The sequence below is a fragment of the Thunnus albacares genome, chromosome 7 (assembly GCF_914725855.1).
Source record: "Thunnus albacares chromosome 7, fThuAlb1.1, whole genome shotgun sequence".
NCBI classification, from domain to species: Eukaryota; Metazoa; Chordata; class Actinopteri; order Scombriformes; family Scombridae; genus Thunnus; species Thunnus albacares.
Genome location: NC_058112.1, coordinates 7381759 through 7404991, shown reverse-complemented (window position 1 = coordinate 7404991; position 23233 = coordinate 7381759). Strand labels below are relative to the sequence as shown.

The 23233-nt window shown below is 41.9% G+C and overlaps 5 non-coding genes across 5 annotated transcripts; all 5 read right to left on the bottom strand.

Annotated features, from left to right (window-relative positions):
- Positions 1-41: 41 nt before the first annotated feature.
- trnag-gcc lies at positions 42-112 on the bottom strand. Its single transcript has one exon. It is a non-coding gene; the product is annotated as a tRNA-Gly (tRNA).
- A 592-nt stretch (positions 113-704) lies between these two features.
- Positions 705-775, bottom strand: trnag-gcc. The gene has a single exon. It is a non-coding gene; the product is annotated as a tRNA-Gly (tRNA).
- Positions 776-1367: 592 nt separating this feature from the next.
- Positions 1368-1438, bottom strand: trnag-gcc. The gene has a single exon. It is a non-coding gene; the product is annotated as a tRNA-Gly (tRNA).
- A 592-nt stretch (positions 1439-2030) lies between these two features.
- Positions 2031-2101, bottom strand: trnag-gcc. Its single transcript has one exon. It is a non-coding gene; the product is annotated as a tRNA-Gly (tRNA).
- A 592-nt stretch (positions 2102-2693) lies between these two features.
- On the bottom strand, positions 2694-2764 carry trnag-gcc. The gene has a single exon. It is a non-coding gene; the product is annotated as a tRNA-Gly (tRNA).
- Between the last annotated feature and the right edge of the window lie 20469 nt (positions 2765-23233).

Here is a 23233-nt window from a genome sequence, read left to right as displayed (position 1 = left end):
AGAAAAGGCCTGCTGTCATGCAACGTGCAGTGAAACCTTGCTGCATTGGCCGGGAATCGAACCCGGGCCTCCCGCGTGGCAGGCGAGAATTCTACCACTGAACCACCAATGCTTGAGGAGCTAGCTGAACATGCATGGGAATTTACTACCCACCCAGAAATTCCTAGCGTTAAGTATCGGTATCCATTTTTAGGAGCAAACCAATCACGTTGCAGCCTATGACATAATCTGTTGTGCTTACTATGCACAGAGACTTTTGTTCCCTGACTTCAGCCTCTTAGAGAGGGCCTCATCCCAGACCTGAAGGACCTCACTAAATCTGCGGTACAAATGCATCCTTTCAATAAACTGTTGGAACTAATCTTGCCGTTAGTGTTCGAGCGAAGCTAACAAGTTTGCTAACTGACAGTTGGCAAGCTTGTAAGCTCAGAGAACTTCATTTCCTCTCTTCAATAACTTTCTAGTGGACAAAATGGTGTGTAATGGGGAAAAAAATAAGTACAGTGGGGCCAAGGTGACTTGCTAGCGCTCAGCCAGCCGGACCAGATGGCGAGTTGGATGTTAGCTCAGCACCAACAGCAGTTCTCCAACTGGTGTGACGGCTTCAATGAATTGTTGCAGTATTTGCAGCTATCCCCCATAGGATGGGGTAATCCTATTCCTAGAGAAGGCCTGCTGTCATGCAACATGCAGTGAAACCTTGCTGCATTGGCCGGGAATCGAACCCGGGCCTCCCGCGTGGCAGGCGAGAATTCTACCACTGAACCACCAATGCTTGAGGAGCTAGTTGAACATGCATGGGAATTTACCACCCACCCAGAAATTCCTAGCGTTAAGTATCGGTGTCCATTTTTAGGAGCAAACCAATCACGTTGCAGCCTATGACATAATCTGTTGTGCTTACTATGCACAGAGACTTTTGTTCCCTGACTTCAGCCTCTTAGAGAGGGCCTCATCCCAGACCTGAAGGACCTCACTAAATCTGCGGTACAAATGCATCCTTTCAATAAACTGTTGGAACTAATCTTGCCGTTAGTGTTCGAGCGAAGCTAACAAGTTTGCTAACTGACAGTTGGCAAGCTTGTAAGCTCAGAGAACTTCATTTCCTCTCTTCAATAACTTTCTAGTGGACAAAATGGTGTGTAATGGGGAAAAAAATAAGTACAGTGGGGCCAAGGTGACTTGCTAGCGCTCGGCCAGCCGGACCAGATGGCGAGTTGGATGTTAGCTCAGCACCAACAGCAGTTCTCCAACTGGTGTGACGGCTTCAATGAATTGTTGCAGTATTTGCAGCTATCCCCCATAGGATGGGGTAATCCTATTCCTAGAAAAGGCCTGCTGTCATGCAACGTGCAGTGAAACCTTGCTGCATTGGCCGGGAATCGAACCCGGGCCTCCCGCGTGGCAGGCGAGAATTCTACCACTGAACCACCAATGCTTGAGGAGCTAGCTGAACATGCATGGGAATTTACTACCCACCCAGAAATTCCTAGCGTTAAGTATCGGTATCCATTTTTAGGAGCAAACCAATCACGTTGCAGCCTATGACATAATCTGTTGTGCTTACTATGCACAGAGACTTTTGTTCCCTGACTTCAGCCTCTTAGAGAGGGCCTCATCCCAGACCTGAAGGACCTCACTAAATCTGCGGTACAAATGCATCCTTTCAATAAACTGTTGGAACTAATCTTGCCGTTAGTGTTCGAGCGAAGCTAACAAGTTTGCTAACTGACAGTTGGCAAGCTTGTAAGCTCAGAGAACTTCATTTCCTCTCTTCAATAACTTTCTAGTGGACAAAATGGTGTGTAATGGGGAAAAAAATAAGTACAGTGGGGCCAAGGTGACTTGCTAGCGCTCAGCCAGCCGGACCAGATGGCGAGTTGGATGTTAGCTCAGCACCAACAGCAGTTCTCCAACTGGTGTGACGGCTTCAATGAATTGTTGCAGTATTTGCAGCTATCCCCCATAGGATGGGGTAATCCTATTCCTAGAGAAGGCCTGCTGTCATGCAACATGCAGTGAAACCTTGCTGCATTGGCCGGGAATCGAACCCGGGCCTCCCGCGTGGCAGGCGAGAATTCTACCACTGAACCACCAATGCTTGAGGAGCTAGTTGAACATGCATGGGAATTTACCACCCACCCAGAAATTCCTAGCGTTAAGTATCGGTGTCCATTTTTAGGAGCAAACCAATCACGTTGCAGCCTATGACATAATCTGTTGTGCTTACTATGCACAGAGACTTTTGTTCCCTGACTTCAGCCTCTTAGAGAGGGCCTCATCCCAGACCTGAAGGACCTCACTAAATCTGCGGTACAAATGCATCCTTTCAATAAACTGTTGGAACTAATCTTGCCGTTAGTGTTCGAGCGAAGCTAACAAGTTTGCTAACTGACAGTTGGCAAGCTTGTAAGCTCAGAGAACTTCATTTCCTCTCTTCAATAACTTTCTAGTGGACAAAATGGTGTGTAATGGGGAAAAAAATAAGTACAGTGGGGCCAAGGTGACTTGCTAGCGCTCGGCCAGCCGGACCAGATGGCGAGTTGGATGTTAGCTCAGCACCAACAGCAGTTCTCCAACTGGTGTGACGGCTTCAATGAATTGTTGCAGTATTTGCAGCTATCCCCCATAGGATGGGGTAATCCTATTCCTAGAAAAGGCCTGCTGTCATGCAACGTGCAGTGAAACCCTGCTGCATTGGCCGGGAATCGAACCCGGGCCTCCCGCGTGGCAGGCGAGAATTCTACCACTGAACCACCAATGCTTGAGGAGCTAGCTGAACATGCATGGGAATTTACTACCCACCCAGAAATTCCTAGCGTTAAGTCTCGGTGTCCATTTTTAGGAGCAAACCAATCACGTTGCAGCCTATGACATAATCTGTTGTGCTTACTATGCACAGAGACTTTTGTTCCCTGACTTCAGCCTCTTAGAGAGGGCCTCATCCCAGACCTGAAGGACCTCACTAAATCTGCGGTACAAATGCATCCTTTCAATAAACTGTTGGAACTAATCTTGCCGTTAGTGTTCGAGCGAAGCTAACAAGTTTGCTAACTGACAGTTGGCAAGCTTGTAAGCTCAGAGAACTTCATTTCCTCTCTTCAATAACTTTCTAGTGGACAAAATGGTGTGTAATGGGGAAAAAAATAAGTACAGTGGGGCCAAGGTGACTTGCTAGCGCTCGGCCAGCCGGACCAGATGGCGAGTTGGATGTTAGCTCAGCACCAACAGCAGTTCTCCAACTGGTGTGACGGCTTCAATGAATTGTTGCAGTATTTGCAGCTATCCCCCATAGGATGGGGTAATCCTATTCCTAGAAAAGGCCTGCTGTCATGCAACGTGCAGTGAAACCTTGCTGCATTGGCCGGGAATCGAACCCGGGCCTCCCGCGTGGCAGGCGAGAACCACTGAACCACCAATGCTTGAGGAGCTAGCTGAACATGCATGGGAATTTACTACCCACCCAGAAATTCCTAGCGTTAAGTATCGGTGTCCATTTTTAGGAGCAAACCAATCACGTTGCAGCCTATGACATAATCTGTTGTGCTTACTATGCACAGAGACTTTTGTTCCCTGACTTCAGCCTCTTAGAGAGGGCCTCATCCCAGACCTGAAGGACCTCACTAAATCTGCGGTACAAATGCATCCTTTCAATAAACTGTTGGAACTAATCTTGCCGTTAGTGTTCGAGCGAAGCTAACAAGTTTGCTAACTGACAGTTGGCAAGCTTGTAAGCTCAGAGAACTTCATTTCCTCTCTTCAATAACTTTCTAGTGGACAAAATGGTGTGTAATGGGGAAAAAAAATGCCAGGGGAAAAAAATAAGTACAGTGGGGCCAAGGTGACTTGCTAGCGCTCGGCCAGCCGGACCAGATGGCGAGTTGGATGTTAGCTCAGCACCAACAGCAGTTCTCCAACTGGTGTGACGGCTTCAATGAATTGTTGCAGTATTTGCAGCTATCCCCCATAGGATGGGGTAATCCTATTCCTAGAAAAGGCCTGCTGTCATGCAACGTGCAGTGAAACCTTGCTGCATTGGCCGGGAATCGAACCCGGGCCTCCCGCGTGGCAGGCTAGAATTCTACCACTGAACCACCAATGCTTGAGGAGCTAGCTGAACATGCATGGGAATTTACTACCCACCCAGAAATTCCTAGCGTTAAGTATCGGTGTCCATTTTTAGGAGCAAACCAATCACGTTGCAGCCTATGACATAATCTGTTGTGCTTACTATGCACAGAGACTTTTGTTCCCTGACTTCAGCCTCTTAGAGAGGGCCTCATCCCAGACCTGAAGGACCTCACTAAATCTGCGGTACAAATGCATCCTTTCAATAAACTGTTGGAACTAATCTTGCCGTTAGTGTTCGAGCGAAGCTAACAAGTTTGCTAACTGACAGTTGGCAAGCTTGTAAGCTCAGAGAACTTCATTTCCTCTCTTCAATAACTTTCTAGTGGACAAAATGGTGTGTAATGGGGAAAAAAAATGCCAGGGGAAAAAAATAAGTACAGTGGGGCCAAGGTGACTTGCTAGCGCTCGGCCAGCCGGACCAGATGGCGAGTTGGATGTTAGCTCAGCACCAACAGCAGTTCTCCAACTGGTGTGACGGCTTCAATTAATTGTTGCAGTATTTGCAGCTATCCCCCATAGGATGGGGTAATCCTATTCCTAGAAAAGGCCTGCTGTCATGCAACGTGCAGTGAAACCTTGCTGCATTGGCCGGGAATCGAACCCGGGCCTCCCGCGTGGCAGGCTAGAATTCTACCACTGAACCACCAATGCTTGAGGAGCTAGCTGAACATGCATGGGAATTTACTACCCACCCAGAAATTCCTAGCGTTAAGTATCGGTATCCATTTTTAGGAGCAAACCAATCACGTTGCAGCCTATGACATAATCTGTTGTGCTTTCTATGCACAGAGACTTTTGTTCCCTGACTTCAGCCTCTTAGAGAGGGCCTCATCCCAGACCTGAAGGACCTCACTAAATCTGCGGTACAAATGCATCCTTTCAATAAACTGTTGGAACTAATCTTGCCGTTAGTGTTCGAGCGAAGCTAACAAGTTTGCTAACTGACAGTTGGCAAGCTTGTAAGCTCAGAGAACTTCATTTCCTCTCTTCAATAACTTTCTAGTGGACAAAATGGTGTGTAATGGGGAAAAAAATAAGTACAGTGGGGCCAAGGTGACTTGCTAGCGCTCGGCCAGCCGGACCAGATGGCGAGTTGGATGTTAGCTCAGCACCAACAGCAGTTCTCCAACTGGTGTGACGGCTTCAATGAATTGTTGCAGTATTTGCAGCTATCCCCCATAGGATGGGGTAATCCTATTCCTAGAGAAGGCCTGCTGTCATGCAACGTGCAGTGAAACCTTGCTGCATTGGCCGGGAATCGAACCCGGGCCTCCCGCGTGGCAGGCGAGAATTCTACCACTGAACCACCAATGCTTGAGGAGCTAGTTGAACATGCATGGGAATTTACCACCCACCCAGAAATTCCTAGCGTTAAGTATCGGTGTCCATTTTTAGGAGCAAACCAATCACGTTGCAGCCTATGACATAATCTGTTGTGCTTACTATGCACAGAGACTTTTGTTCCCTGACTTCAGCCTCTTAGAGAGGGCCTCATCCCAGACCTGAAGGACCTCACTAAATCTGCGGTACAAATGCATCCTTTCAATAAACTGTAGGAACTAATCTTGCCGTTAGTGTTCGAGCGAAGCTAACAAGTTTGCTAACTGACAGTTGGCAAGCTTGTAAGCTCAGAGAACTTCATTTCCTCTCTTCAATTACTTTCTAGTGGACAAAATGGTGTGTAATGGGGAAAAAAATAAGTACAGTGGGGCCAAGGTGACTTGCTAGCGCTCGGCCAGCCGGACCAGATGGCGAGTTGGATGTTAGCTCAGCACCAACAGCAGTTCTCCAACTGGTGTGACGGCTTCAATGAATTGTTGCAGTATTTGCAGCTATCCCCCATAGGATGGGGTAATCCTATTCCTAGAAAAGGCCTGCTGTCATGCAACGTGCAGTGAAACCTTGCTGCATTGGCCGGGAATCGAACCCGGGCCTCCCGCGTGGCAGGCGAGAACCACTGAACCACCAATGCTTGAGGAGCTAGCTGAACATGCATGGGAATTTACTACCCACCCAGAAATTCCTAGCGTTAAGTATCGGTGTCCATTTTTAGGAGCAAACCAATCACGTTGCAGCCTATGACATAATCTGTTGTGCTTACTATGCACAGAGACTTTTGTTCCCTGACTTCAGCCTCTTAGAGAGGGCCTCATCCCAGACCTGAAGGACCTCACTAAATCTGCGGTACAAATGCATCCTTTCAATAAACTGTTGGAACTAATCTTGCCGTTAGTGTTCGAGCGAAGCTAACAAGTTTGCTAACTGACAGTTGGCAAGCTTGTAAGCTCAGAGAACTTCATTTCCTCTCTTCAATAACTTTCTAGTGGACAAAATGGTGTGTAATGGGGAAAAAAAATGCCAGGGGAAAAAAATAAGTACAGTGGGGCCAAGGTGACTTGCTAGCGCTCGGCCAGCCGGACCAGATGGCGAGTTGGATGTTAGCTCAGCACCAACAGCAGTTCTCCAACTGGTGTGACGGCTTCAATTAATTGTTGCAGTATTTGCAGCTATCCCCCATAGGATGGGGTAATCCTATTCCTAGAAAAGGCCTGCTGTCATGCAACGTGCAGTGAAACCTTGCTGCATTGGCCGGGAATCGAACCCGGGCCTCCCGCGTGGCAGGCGAGAACCACTGAACCACCAATGCTTTAGGAGCTAGTTGAACATGCATGGGAATTTACCACCCACCCAGAAATTCCTAGCGTTAAGTATCGGTGTCCATTTTTAGGAGCAAACCAATCACGTTGCAGCCTATGACATAATCTGTTGTGCTTACTATGCACAGAGACTTTTGTTCCCTGACTTCAGCCTCTTAGAGAGGGCCTCATCCCAGACCTGAAGGACCTCACTAAATCTGCGGTACAAATGCATCCTTTCAATAAACTGTTGGAACTAATCTTGCCGTTAGTGTTCGAGCGAAGCTAACAAGTTTGCTAACTGACAGTTGGCAAGCTTGTAAGCTCAGAGAACTTCATTTCCTCTCTTCAATAACTTTCTAGTGGACAAAATGGTGTGTAATGGGGAAAAAAAATGCCAGGGGAAAAAAATAAGTACAGTGGGGCCAAGGTGACTTGCTAGCGCTTGGCCAGCCGGACCAGCAAGTGAGTTTTCACACATACAAGTGTGTAAATTGAGTTTTCTCAGGCCAGAATGACTTATTATACTCTGTCTTTTGTTGTTATAGAAACTACATACCCACTACCTCTGCTTTTTGTTAAACCACAAGCACTGGCCAGCCCCAATGAAGAAGGCCATCGACAACCTGCTCAACAAACACCGTGGGCAGAAGGATATGCTCAAGCATGTGGACCAGGACTATGCTACCCTTGTTAACAGCTCCTGTAGAGACCCAAACAGCATGCTCCACCCAACAACCAAATTACACATTGCACATTTAAAGCACCTGGCCCAGTTGATGAACACCAGCTCCTCTTTAAACACAAGCCCAGAAAAACTCCAAGACAGGCAGCAACTCTGGCACTCTCTGACAGTGGGGAGTGAAACAACAAGAGTGCCCGTTGTTACCATACCTATCGCAACAGTAAACCCACCTCCACCTGCTCAGACCCTGGCCACACCTCTAACCCAAGACTCCATTGAGAAGATTGTCAAAACCATCATGGAGAGGCAGCAGCAGCAACAGCCACAACAACAACCAGGATAAAAGAGGCCACAGACAAAAACATGTCTTTCCTGGGCCAGCCAAAGTCCAGATATGAGAACGATGGTTCCTCCATCCATTTCTTATTCCAACGTCCCGTCAGATACTTCTACTGCTCCAATAAGATTTTTAAAACTTATGGTGCTGAAGGTTTGACAAACCCTAAAATGCCCTTCAAAGATTTTGCAGGGACAGAATTCTTTCAGCGGGAACTGGATGCCACAAAGAAGAATGTGGAGGAGAGAGGACAACAGAAAAGAAAAAGGGCAGAATCGTAGCACACAGGTCGAAAGTGTCGATTCTGTAAAATGGAACTGAAGCAGGGCCCAAACAGTCATATTCATGCAAGCTTTCCTGGAGTGATGGGGAAATACATTTACTGTCCAGCAAAAGTCTTTTCAATATACAAAGATCAGGGCATGGGCAAGGAGATGACCTGGAAAGAGTTCCAGGAGTCTCAATTTTATGAGATGGAAAGACAGAGATGGGAAGTTGAAAAGGGAAAATGAGACAGGGAGAGGGAGAGTGTTTTGTCATGTGTGTAAATATCTTTTGCTCATTTTATCCTTATTTTAAAATGCTCATTTTTCTATTTAGTATTTTATAAGATTGCTATTTTTATGTGTCAAATTGAGAAAGTGTTCTATTTTCAAAACACGAGTTCTGCAATTTCAAGTCTTTCTGTATATAGAATTAATCTGGTTACCTTTGCTGGACCCTCTGGTGGCTCACTCATTTCAATTATTTGTGTGCCTCAGAAGTTAGTTTTGCTCTGTCAAAGGACTAGCAGAACCTGCAACTGTTTAATATTCTAATATATTAGTGCTGCAACAGTTATTCGATTAATCGATTAGGTGTAGACTATTAAATTAATCTATTAATAATTTATATTAAACTATTTTGATAATTGATTAATCATTTGGAGTCATTTTTTTCAAAGAAAAAAAGACCAAAGTTTCTTATTCCAGCCTCTCCAATGTGAATATTTTCTGGAGAACACCCTCAGTCCAACAGTCCTCAGCAGCTGGAACATAAACACAGTCAGGAGGACTGTCTTGGAGAGAGAGGAGAATGAGGGTGAGAAAATAGAGTCAAAATCAGGGCAGCAGTGTGTCTAAATACATTAACACAAGGCAATAAGTTCAACAAACCATTCAAGTAGAGTTGCAATGATTAGAAGATTCATCACTTAGTTGCCAACTATTAAATTAATAGCCAACTTTTTTGATAATCGATTAATCGTTTTGTCATTTAAAAAAAAAATCTAAATTCTCTGATTTCAGCTACTCAAATTTGAATATTATCTGGTTTCTTTAGTTCTATAGTATGTGTGGACAGTTAGTTTGGGACAAAACAAAACATTTGTTGAAGACATCATCTTGGGCTTTGGGAAATAGTGATCAACATCAAGAAAATAATCAACACATATATCGATAATGAAAATAATTTTTAATTGCAGCTCTGTAATATATTTTATTTTTTATTTGAATTGTGTGTGTGTGTGTGTGTGTCTGTTTATGACCCAACACCATTGGTTCTATTGGTGTTTGATCAATATTATGACTGTTATAGTTGTCAAGAGTGTCTAATAAACAATATTTAATTCATCAATGTCTACATGTCTCATTGATAAATGAATGATAATTTAAACATGTTACACTGAGTAAGAAAACTGTAATATTATTTAATAGCCACATGTAAGTCAGGTACTTGATATTACTGGGCCACTAGGCCACACTAGGCTAAGTTTTGTTTTGCTTTACTATTTTTGTCTTTATGTGCTAGCTTTGACTTCATTTGCATGAGGAATTATATGTTTGTTTTTCTTTTAAATTACTAGATTACTTAAAAAAGCCATAAACATTGCCACTTGGCTTTCTGCCACTACAATCTAATGATAAACTGAAGAAAAAGTGCACAACAAAGTAGCATTCATGTTTATTGATTCTAAATAGCTATTTATCTTTCATAATGTATGACAGGCTTTGCCATGACAGGGATTCGAACCCAAGTCCAGTCTGAAATAGTCAGGTGGAAACTGCTGCATGAGAAAGCAGTTCAGCACCTTGGACAGCGTGAATAATGCTGCAATTTCATTTGCTGTCACTGTGTTCCACCTATACACGACTGGCCCCCGCATGGCAGGCAAGAATTCTACCACTGAACCACCAATGCTTGAGCATTTGTTGGTATTTGGCCAATTTAAGTCCTTATACGTCACAGCTTGAGTAAAGCCTGAGCTAGCGTGCACAGACAGGCAAGCAAGTCAGAATCACTGCCTCCCAGTATACCACCTGCAACTGGTCGACAGTGTCATGGTTGTTTTTGGACAGACTACTTGACTTGTTTTCAGTAAGCACAATTTTGCCCTCAACTTGTTGTTTTAGGAAAAAACTAGAGTACTTGCTCAGAAGATGAACTTATCTGAAATAAGTCAGGATGGCCGAGCGGTCTAAGGCGCTGTGTTCAGGTTGCAGTCTCCCCTAGAGGCATAGGTTTGAATCACACTTCTGACAATGGTGTTTAAATATGGCGGTATAGGCTTAACGGTGCTAGTAGGACCCTTTAAGGACAACACACATTGGCAGCGTATGACATGCATCACAACATTCACACCCATTGCTTTCTATGTAAGACCACACAGCAGCACCAAATGGACGCACAACAACAGATTATGAGTTGTTTGTTTATTTAATCATTTATTTGGCTCCGCCAACACAAATAGTTCAGTGACTGGACTGTTGCCAAGCAACACATAAACCTTGTTGCTGTACACTAGCTTGTTACTTTGTATAGGTCTATATGTTAACGCAGGCCAGCTACTTTGTATCATGTACTATATATGTATATGTATGTATATATGTTTATCTGTTTCCATTTATTGTGCAACTAGTGAAATAAAATCTGTTGACATGCTTTGGTGGTATGTGTGATTCCGATGAGGGTTAGGGTTACAGCTTGATCAGACAGTATGTTGATCCATCATTTCCTGCTCACCATGGATGGTATCCAGTAACTTTTTAGTGAGCTTTCAGACCTGCAAGACAAACGAGTTTTTTGTTTTCGTCGATTCATTATAAATCGCAATTCAAATCGTAGTCTCTGTAATCGTAGTCTCTGTATGTTTATGTAAAGCATCTTACCTATGCCCAATCACTGCCATGATCTCTCTCACCTCGAGAGTCCTGCATCAGACAGTTTCTGTATGGCAGTGGCTCTCAGGCTGTGGTTGGTGTAAGACATGTGTCCTTGCCTCCTTGCACATCCAGGGTAACATCCCAGGGGAACAGTGGTATACCAGAAGCTGTCTGTTGGAGTTTGTTACAATCTAAGCTAGATAACAACTGTTAATGTAATTAACGGTTATAAGAACATCAGCATTCATGGAGTATGCCTCTTGTAAAATCAAATTACTTGGCTGGAACTAATTGTATAATGATATTTTTATAGTAAAATACTGTATGAAGAAACAGGGTTCTAGTTGTGATAGTGGTTTATGTGTATTTTTATCAGGGGGCAGATGTTTAAAGATTGTGTGTGAGTGTGTGATGTTGGTGTGAGCTGCACTGCAGTCAATTTTATTCATTACTGAACTCTGATCCATTTTAGGCTGCCACTGTCATGGATCAATGCAGGTCACTTAACCATGATGGATCGGATTATAGCAGTACAATCAGATTTTTGTTGTGGATGTGTTTTTAGATTGGTGGTCTGCCAGGACGTTTTGTAGCCTGTGTGGCACTGAGAGAGAGAGAAGGTGCTTTGAGTTTATCTTGATCTCTAAGATTTTAAATTGAGTCTTTGCTTAGGCTGTTGTCACACCTGCAGTGTGTTTTTCTGATTGCAATTATTAGCACCTGCTGGTCAATAGCCTACCTGTGCCCAGCAAAAAATATTTACTTGTAAAATCCACACTCACCCCTATAATGTACCTTGACACACACAATGTGTGTTATGGATGTCAACTGATGCTGTTGCTACCTTGAGAGTGGTATCAGTCTTCTTATGTAACTTTTGCCAAGAAAGCAATTAAACGTATTTTCCAAAATGTCAAACTACTTTTTTGAGAGGTCTGTTTTTTTTGTAAAGAAAGCCAACTAAAACAGTGTTCTCTGCATACTCAAGCTTACAAAATCCTGCTGTTTAATTATAAAAAGAACACATCCATAAGGAGCACATGTACATACAGTGGTATGTACCTGAACTAAAATACACAAATAAAACTTAAACACCTCATTTTGGATGCATAAGATGTTTAATAATGGCATTATAACCTATATGAGTGGATTACTAAACACAGTAAGTTTTGTGATAGATGTGGGTTTTTATAGAAAACATGAGAATTGTATTAGGTGAAGTAAAAAGCAAAATAAATATTGACTAATGAAACAGAAAATCATTGAGAAGCCCTGCTGGAAAGTGTCTCTTTATCTTGTAGGATCATTTTTGTTCATTCTGCAATATTCCTTGTGAAGAGAATCTTGTTGTGCTCGGGCGATTACATCTTGTGTATTTCATGCCAATAAAGCACTTTTGAAATGAGCTATGAGATATCAGATAAGGATGAGAGAGAGGGAGGGAAAAGCCAAAAGAAGCCTTTTGTATGATGTTGTTTTCCCCTCCAGTGGCAGTAAGAATGGATGTGTGAGCCTCCTACACACTGCAGGTTTCTTCCCAAACTGAGAGGCAGCTGGAGTGGCTTCACTGGCATCAGACCTCACTTGATGCTCCCACGGATGCCTTCACTGCCTGTAAGTGCACCTTGTGAACACCTTCCTTAGAGTTCAGAAGCCACAAAAACATTTAGTCACATTAAAGTATCTAACCTAAAGCACATTAAAGTGCTTTAGGTTAGATATAATGACCAAATGGACTGTGTACTGAAGAATTTAGAGAAGACTCATTTGCACTGAATTTATGATTTAATTAGTTTAATAGCCATTCATGCTCCAAATACAATTTTAGGTTATTCAACTGTATTTGGTATTTCCCATGGCCCCTAAACCACCATAGTGTTCAGATTTAGCCAAAAAAGTATGAAAAGAATACAAGAAGATTTAAAAAGCCACTTTGATGTCAGAAGGATGCAAGTTTGAACTCCTTTGGGTGATTGGTGCATTCACATCATGCAGTGTAAGCACATTTTGTTCCTGCAACATTAAATATCCCCTCCAGACATGTTCTATGACATATGAAAATACTGTGTTACCATGTTAAAATCCTCAAAATTACATTTTCTTCTATCCTTTTACTGAAAAATTCATTTATGTTAAGTTTATTTTTAAATATATTGACCCTGAAGAAAGCAGAATCAACCTTACAAAGCCTATCAGGTGTAATTTGTAGCTGTACAATGCAAACTCCTCCTCAGGTTGTTAAAATTTACTAATGCTAACACACAATGCAGAGGACATGACTATGCTGTCCTCAATGATATATGGCTACAGCAAATTTTCATTTCATGACTAGATGTAGAAAATTCTGTGAAGAGGACTCAGTAGCTTGTATTTATGCTAAATCTAATGTGACATAAATGTGGCGTAATTCCTTTCTCCAAGGACTAGCAATGGAAATGAGTGAACATTAATCAAAATGTTCTGACTGACTGATTCTGCAGTAACCCACATATTTAAATCTACATCCTCTAAACCTAAATGGTCCAAACTCAGACCGGAGCGTCATTTGCATCATTAGTTTGACCAGGCTGCACAACATCTGAATGGAGTAAGAATTTATTTTGTAAGATAGAGTCCAGAGGACTGAGGCCATGAGAATTTGTTGCTCTGCAAGCTCTAAGTGTCGCCTCTGGAGTCCTCAGTGGCCCTGCAGACAGAAATAAGGGCAGATAAGAGAAGGTGGAGAGGCAGGAGAAGAGAGCTGTAACAATGAATTTGGGACAAAGGATTGTGGGGGCTTACATCATGGTGGTTGGGTGATCTGTGAGTCAGATAGTGTTTAAGGTGATTTGCCATGCAGTATGTGAGCAGCACCTGGCTTCAGTGAATGGCTGAGGGGATAATCCCTCAAAACAGCATCTACTTTGTCAATGAAAATCCTGGAAATTCTGAAAACTCTCTGAGATTAAAGGATGGGACCAACAAACCTTGATGATCCGGCACTTTGTAATGTGTTCTGTTTCCAGTACAAATGAAAGGAACAATCTGATCACAAACCAGCTGAAATTAGAGATGAAAAGTAAATTAATAGAAGAATATTTATACAATTAATTACAGTTATTTAAAGGAGAAGTCCAGTGATTTAGTGTCGCACTTTCATAAAGTTGGGCGACCTCATACAGACAGATTTAAAAAAAAAAGAGCGGTCAAAATCAGAGTAACAGAGGCTGAGATATCCTGACTTTAGGTGAGGATATCAGGTCTTCCAGAATGGGTCAACTTTCCAAAACACTTGATCCTCCATTTCCCACAATGCACCTTGCATCTTTCCATTAGGCCCTCCCTGCCTGGGAAATGCCAACATCTTTCAAATTTGACTCCCCCAGTTTGTAACTCAGGCTTTTTGTAATAAATGTGTATTCCCCAATCCCAAACCATGATAACCCTGATGACATCACCATGATATCATCATGGTTATTTTCTCAGACAGGACAAAAGCTCCTCCAGAGACATGCCATTGTACAATGTTTTCACATGCTGACTGACTAGTAAACTGACATTCATGTGGAAAATTGGTGTTGTCTTAAATACAAAAGTACTATCAATATAATTACATGTTAATTTTTCCCCCCACCCTCCTCCAGATAGTGTCCTTGGGTATAAAACATGAGTGTGGTGTGTCCCTCATCAGGACATCTGGGTATGTTCAGGAACATTTGCAGCTGTCAAAGCATGAAGTTGCAGATGTAGTTCTAGCTACTGCTAAAACGAGACATGACCAATTAGTAACCTGTTTTTCATGAAGACAAAACGGGCTGAGTGTGACCTGAATGACATGGCAGTGATGCATGCTGGGTGATTCAGCATCAACCTGGTGTGTACTAGAGAATTCCACATAATTTGCGGGGGAGGGGGAGATTTGTAAATGTCAGACTGTGTGCAGTGTGATGACTGGGAATGCTACTTTTATTTGTTGGGAGATGGGAGTTAAACACCAGCCACCTGTCCACTCCTGCTCAGCCCTGACTAGTAAGTGGGACCAGTTATTATATAACAGGAAGTTCTTTACTATGAAAACGACTGATCTGGCTGTGAGTCAAATGAAGGCTTCTTGTTAATTTGTGAATCCACCACCCAGCATGACAGCGGGCTGAGAACAGCATTTTGTGGCTATGTTTGTGTTGCGCACCAACTCAGGAAGCACCGTGAAGTGCTTTTAGGTGCTTTTTTGATGGTTTGTCAAATGCAAACACACTTTGAGGAGGCTGCTCTGCACGCACACACACACACACACACACACACACACACACACACACACACATATCCAGAATGATGATGAACTCCTCTTACAGGCATCCAGATGAATTATACAAAGTGGTTCAAAAGCAGCCTCTTGTCCTGTGAGCCCATTAACCATGACAGTAATTCCTGCTCCTGCCAAGGCGAGGTGGTGGTTTGCTATGTGTTTGTGCGTGTGTGTGTGTTTGTGTGTGTGTGAAGAAAAAGAACACTGGCAAAGTTGGCAAGCACATATTTGCTGACTAGATCATATTGAAGCCACAGAAAACAGCCCTGTTACTCTCTGATTGATCATCAGAGGAGGTGCAGCATAGAATCACGATGAGGGAGTAAAATTTTGTTGCCTAAGGAGTGCACCTCTTTGTGTGTGTGTTGTGGTGGGTTGAGTGAAGGGGTTAGCTTGTCATAAGTCTAAAGACAGAGGGAAAATCCCTCCATCACAAATTCTTTGACTTACAACCCAGTGCTGCAGAGGCTGAAATAAAAATGAACATACTGGCTGCAGCAGAGATGGAGAGGTACATCATTGTAAATCAGAGGGTTGATTAAATGCCTGAAGTATTGGAATGAACCGTTGGAAACATTTATACCAACATTTAACATTTACACTCCCAAACTATGAGCACTGCTGACATTTCTTTGCCAAGGTGAGAGGCAGGAATATCTTTTCAACCTAATTGAATGACTGCTGTGGCTAGAAATACCAAAATTTTGGTCCAACAATAGGGAGTTAAGAATAAATAATAGACCTGTTGGAAAACCAACCCACTCTCACATTAAAATGGGCAATAGCTACGTTGGTCCATAGCGCAAAACGTATTAGTTTCACAATAATGGCTATAAAATCATGAGATGCCAATGTTTCTATTGGCCTGCATCCATGTGTGACAAGTAAAATTTCTGACACTTTGAGTTGCCAGTAAAATGGTGCATCCAATACTTCTCCAGAAATACCTTATAAGATGTTGTTTTGTGTCACAATAAACAAAGTTAGAATGAGTGAAGGACTCAGCCGCATGCTCCTTGCACTAAATCTGAGTGCCATCTCTTCAGAAAGCTGTTTCAGGTAACTCAGCCTTGCTTCTCAGAACAGGCTCTAAGTACTGTAGAACTACTGTTAATGACATGAAATCACGCTGGTAGAAAACCAAGAAAGTAAAGGTGGCTGATGACAGTAGATGAAAATGAAAAGTTCAGATGCTTTAAAAGACACAAATTGGCTTCCTGTCCTGTCATTTGTTGATGTTGTCTTGTGCAGTGTGAACCAACACTGTGAGCCACAACAGCACACATTTACCTCCATCTTTGCTATAGCATAATGGCAGATTACCATCCGTCTGGACTTTGACTCATATCCTGCAGACTTTCACAGCCAATATCAAATTACACAGCCACTACTATTTTAATAAACGCCTTGTCTGGTAAGCTCTGCCAGTCATTTTGAGATTATCATTAGGCCTTTGTGTTCATTCTGTGTTCATCTCCACCTCCATGACATTCCTGCGAGACACAAACACAAAGACATGCTCATGAATATCACGCATACACACACGCATTCTCTTGTTGTCTCATCTCATCTGATACTATTTGATGTAGCAAGCTGTCTGGAGCCTACACTACACTTACTGTATTGTCTATATCAATTCACTTCTCATTACTGGTAGTGCCAACTCCCCTGCATCCTTTATTCCCATCATCATCTCTCACAGACACACACACACACTCTCTTCTTTATGCTTTCCTTCCCTCTGACCTTGATTTCTTTGCTGTTTCAACTGCAAGATGAAGAATATCTGAGCTACACGGCTCTCTCCAAACACCTGGTACAACTGTGTTAGAAGACCCAGTGTGGAGGGCAGTTTGGACTTTGGAAGTTCGGACTTCCATCAGCTCTCTGTCGTAAAGAAGAGCAGTGTGTTTTTATGCAGGAGAACCTGAGCTGTTGTTACAGAGAACTTTGTTGAGATGTCTACCTGATGTGCTCTTATCTCTCCAAGCAGTCATTTAGTCCACAAAGCTGCTGTTGGTGCCCAGCTGCTCCCCCTAATGAGACCACTGATCCTCCATACATGCAGCCTCAACTACACACACACACACACACCAACCTGCAGAGGTAAGGGGACATGAATGAAGGACTAAATTACTAAATAAAGTCACCTTTATTTATATAGAGCTTAAAAATACAAAACTGGTGTGTGTAGCACCAGTAGAGTGATCAGAAAATAAATGACTGAATGGATTACTCCACATAACAAGTGAATGAATGAATGAAAGCATGAATGAAAATGAAAAAATGAACAATACTAGTTCTGTTAAAATCAGCCACCACTTATGAATCCTTTTTGTCTAAAACAAACATCAAACACAAAAATACCTAAAAAAAAAAAAAAAAAAGCAAATTTTATTACTTTATTGAAAATGAAATTACCTGTAAATACATTAAACACATTTTGCAAATCTCTCTGTAAATGTAATGTATTGTATTTTTTGTCAAAATTAAATGTTATATGCCTTTATCCTTGTCAGAAAAATGCTCTCAAATAATCATATTGTATGAAATCTTGGTTGGAATTAGATGGGCCCTCAAGATGCTGGGAATAAAAAGTTATTTATATGAAATTGTAAAATGTATAAAGTATATTTTAGTCAGAGACACTCAACATCAAAGAACTGACAGATCTGGTGGAAAAGGCTCTGCAGTTTAAGGGAGCTCAAAAAGAATCTGAGCAGAGATGAGGACTCTGCTGGCAGAACTAATACCTCCTTAACAAACATACATGAACACTCAATCTTAAATCAACAATCAGTCTTTGGGGTGGTGGTGGGAGCTATGACAAACAGAGTTGCAATGAGCCTATCAGCAGAATAATAGTGAGAAGTGTTATAATGTCCACGCTGTTCACATGTATGAATATGATTGGATGTTTGAAATGAGATTTGATACCCTTATATTATTGTCTTAAGATTATGTTATACTGCCTTATAGTCAAAAGCACAAGACTTTTTGCTTTCTGCTTCCCATGTGAAAATGTTCCCAACAGGTAGCATTAAAGGTGAGCTGCGGGACTCGGTCACGGTAACTTTACTGCACATTAGACAGAAGCAGAGAGGGAAAGTCCAAGGAGGAAAGACAGATAAGGGTTCAGCCTTCTACTCGTAATTCTCAGCAGAGACAGAAAGGAACTCCTTAGAGATACAGTGAATTAATTAAAAATACCTGTTACGGTGACAAATATGGGATGATTGTGACATACGCAGCTGTAGGTAGAAATATTGATACTGATCTTCATATAGTATCTCTTCATCCCAGCAAACTGGGGGCTCTGCATTTGCAAATGTGAACGGGTTATTGTAATAAAACTCTGAAAAACAACTTGCTCTCTGTAAATTCATATTTACATTTCCACAACAATATTACATAGTCATTGTCATAGTTTTGTTCAGGTAAGTTACCATTAGCTATAGAGACAGGCAGGTTTACTGGTCTCCTTGAGGAGAAAAGACTCTGTTTGCTGTGTGATGTTGGTGAGACTGAAGACGAAGTCCATTTCATGTTTTATTGCTCATTATGTAATGATTTTAGAGCTATACTATTCAGTAAAATGTCCTTAATTTCTGATGAATAATTCTAAAAAACTTGATCTGTATTTCAGGAAGGAAACCTTTGGTGGAGCTGATTTTTATTTGTGGAGCAGGTACAGAAGACAAAGTTCTTTGTTTACAATGTAATGTAAGATGTTTTCTTCTTGTTTATGTTTAACAAATGTTTCACCACTGCAGCTGTTTTTTGGTGTCTTGTAAGTCCATGTGAGCTAGGCACACTAACTAACTAAATGTATATAAAACAATATTGGAGCAATATTGAGGACATCCCTCTCTGAAAGGTGCACTTGGTAAGTCCACTCCTACAACAGATTTGGACAAGAAGAGGTTATAAACAAAGGAATTGTGCTAATGCTAGGGGCAGGCAGTAATGTCTTTTCCAAATATGTGAAACCAGGTTTCCAGAAGAGAGACCTAGACCATGCTAGACCATGTTCTACAAAACATTAAAAACCTTTTAGAACAGTTTATGATATTGACAAGTCTTTTTTTGGTCTGAACTGTTAGATTTTCAGCTTTCGGCCCTGATGGAAAACGACCTTCAGGGCCGAGTTACAGTGCGTGCAATCACTTGATATGGGAGCAGAAGCTTGGGGGGGGGGGGGGGCAAATATAGTACTGCACCAGAAAGAAAGGGCAGGTACCCCTGAATCATATGATGTATAACACTTGATACTGACTTAAAGAATAAGCTCAGAAGTGGCAAAAATATAAAAGGTGCTTCTTTGTATGTGGAGGTTTTAGATTAACATTAATATTGGTATGTAGCATGCTGATGAATGAAGCAGCCCCAAACGTTACTGAGAATAACTGGCCTATGAAAGTTAGGAGGCTAATTTCAGTCCTGTGTGTTCCATGCTTATTAAAGGGTTGGCACAGTATGTACAGAACATGCAGTTTCAAATCTGGTATAAAATTTCAATACTAGAACCCTGTTTGTTGCTGTCTCCAGAAGTGAGAAACTGAACAAAGTTGGTGAAATTGTTGTAGAAGTTTGTGCGAAGCCTGCTGTCAGCCATTATGCAGCCATTATGCTTAATGGAAAATGCTCTGATCACACTCTGATCAGACTTTAGTGGCATAGTCAACCCTGATTTGAATTTTGCCTGCTTTTACACCAACCTATTCCTTACCTCCTGTAATCCCATCGTGTTCTTTGCAGAGACTTTTTGTCCCTCCTAGCAATGGAACACAGAAGCAGACTCACCTGACTCGGTGCGTTCAGTCTGACTGTACTGTCAGGAAACAAAGGCACACTTATTTGATGGGAGGTAAGATTGTCAAACAATAAGTCAGGGCTTTACTGGTTGGATTTTTTCAGGACTTTAAATTGCTTTTTTATGGAGCCTATGACAAGAAAATCAAAACTGAAAAAACTGAAATTGTGAATTTTGCTGCTCTGATAGTATGACAGGATTCTTTTCAGTCAGATGTGGTTTATCACCTCAATCTATCATGAATATGAAACTCCGTAAAAATAATGAATGAACCAAAAAGGATGACAAAAACAACAAAAAATGCACCAGTTTCATATCACCAGAACTTCTTCTCCTCCTAACAGAGAACTCATATGCACTCTTTGTTCTCCACCTCAGTGGGAGACAAACTAGTCTATGAATGAATAATGCCTCTGTGGTAATCTGTGGAGCAGCCTCCAGCCATTGGCTGATGGAAGTCCTCGTCAGAGAGATGAATGATACGACACTGACCCTAAGGGAGCTGCAGACATTAAACAGGACTGAAGGATGACTGTGATTGGATGATAGGACGGGCAGATGTGGATGGATGTTTAACTACTTTCTCATTAGAAACCAGATCCAATGATTAGCAGTAATGAGACAAATAAGAAATGACAGAAAACATGTTATCTCTATTAGCTGCTTAAATGATTCAATTAAGCAAAACACTTTTTATTTTAGATCTGGTATGCAACTGGAGTTCGTTAGCTGGTATTTGTCTCAGTGTATCAGTCTCTAGCATCAGTATGTGTAAAGTATAAATGTGTGTGTGTGTTGCTGTCACTGTGTCTGTGCATGTTGTTGTGATGCTAAGAGGCAGGAACAGAGGAGCAGGGGCAGCGTGGAGTTTGCCTCCTGGGCCAAAACCAGCTGACAAGAGCTACTCTATTAAAGATTATGAGATTAAAGAGGCTTTGAGCCAATCCACTCCCCAAGCGCTTTCACTCTCCTGCCTGCTTCAGCTTATCACACATAACTGACCCTCAGCTGTTTGAAAAGCCTTTGGCAGAGGAGGCTGTGTGGTCTGAAAGTAATTTGGATTGTAAACTTTATATTTAGTATAGTTTATACTAGTATATGGTTAGTCTTCTGCCTAAATCCTCTTCACCTGATACGTTGTGTACAATATGTCATCATACTATATGGGTCTGTTATTTTTACACAGAGATACAGAAGATACCTTGTCTCCAATTTTGATCACTTTATTTAAATGATGATATACAATATGACACTATACTATACTTTACTATACGTGAGGGATAATGTACAGTGAGCAAGTGATTATTGCGAAATAATCACCCTGAAGAGGTTTATTTCGCAATAATGAACTGTTTGCTGTACATCATCATTCATTATTACATGGCTACTTACAAAAGAAATCAATAATGTCACACAAAATATTGATTTAAAAATGATTTTATTGATTTAAAAATGATTTTTTTTGCTTCTGCTAAAACAATAGTCTGTTAGATTCTACGGTTGGAATTGCATCCATAGCAATGTAAACTCTATGGCTTTCTTAAGACTAGCCTACTTAGCATTGTAATTCAGGTTAACCTGAACATTTCCATTGATGGTGAAGTGAGACAAGGTGAATGGGATTACTTTGGGAATATTGATGTTGACGTTTCTGTCCTCATTCATCTCTATCTTTCCTTCTTGCCAGGGCTGTGCAGTTGACACACCTGGAAACACAATTGTTACTAATGTTACAACTGGTAACAATATTACTAATATCACTACTGCTTATTGCTTAAGTTAGTATGTAGTGATAGGCAACTAGGAGAGGCGGTCACCAGACCTGCTGCTGTTGCCTGGATTGGAGGACAGGATCCTGCTCCCTGGCTGCCCTCACATCTGTGCTCAGTCACAGACATTATCTCCCTACTCTCAAGACCAGCCTGAGAGAAGAGCTGAACAGCTGTGCTCCTCAAGCTGTGGGTAACATTTACCCAAGGAAATTGTACCCCATGGGCTCATGAGAGTACCACACTGCTTGTCTGTTGGTCTTTTTTCAGTGGGTGAAGGTAGAAACTTTAGTGTCAGGAGGGCAAAGAGATAAATACTTTTTAAAACTGGCAACAGGGCAGTTTAGATGGGCAAGCTCAGTAAAGATGCGCCCCCTGTAATTTTCTTTACATGGATCTTTGGCATCTTTGTGGTTCTTGGTCTCAGCGCTGTGGGCAAGAGAAATGTACTCATTGCCATTCTCATCCTGTTTCAAAATGAAAGAGTCTCGTTAAGTCTCGATTGCCTTCTATGCCTCATCTTGCCAGATGCAGCTGTACCTCGAGCCACTCTTTTTGGACCAGTCCATTAACTGTGTTTGGAAACAGCACCTCTGAACACCTGAGGAGCAGCAAAACTGTAGCTGAGATAGGGGGAGGGGGGGGGGGGGGGGGGGGGGGGGGTTGTGCTGGATGATGTATTTCCTGTTTTTGCGAAGGCTTTTAATTACAGATTTAAATACTCTGTTGCTGGATTTGAAGGTAGCACAATTCATTATGTCAAATTTTGAGAAGTGTCAACATATCCTAGCCCTAATTGCTATGTAACTGGCAATGGAGTAAGTTTTACCGTTGGAATTTTGAACAGATGTATAAAATGACCGCAGCACCTGATTGAGGTTTTCTGCCCCGTAACAGTCAAAGTCTGTTGACATTTTCTTTTCAATTGACCAGTCTTTAAACACTGCCATAGCCCATACCATGTTCCCTTTAGTATTTATTTCATGTCTGTCTTTTTCAATTTTGTCACTTTCTCTGTCTTCTCTGCCAGCTCTTTGTGTCCTTTAACCTCTCTTGCTTTTTTCTGTTCTGTTTCCTTGTTCTCTTTTTTCTTTTCTTTACTGGCGACAGAATCAAAAGTTTTGTACTCTAAATATATTAAAATATTAATATATATTAATATAGAAATATTTTCCATGGTGTTGAAACAGATATGGGGAGGGTGGGGTGCGATGAGTAAAAATCGGGAGACTCAGCAGCCACACATTTCTCTGTTCTTTATTTCTCTATTTAGCGTCATCAGGTTAGGCTAACCCATTGTTGCTAACTTTGGAGCTAACCTCCTTCACTTTTCCAACACTTGAAACAACAGACATGACTTTTCTTGGTCTTGAGAAGCTGCAGCATTTATTAACTGACACACTGAAGCCTGTACTGTACATTTACTGCAATACTGAC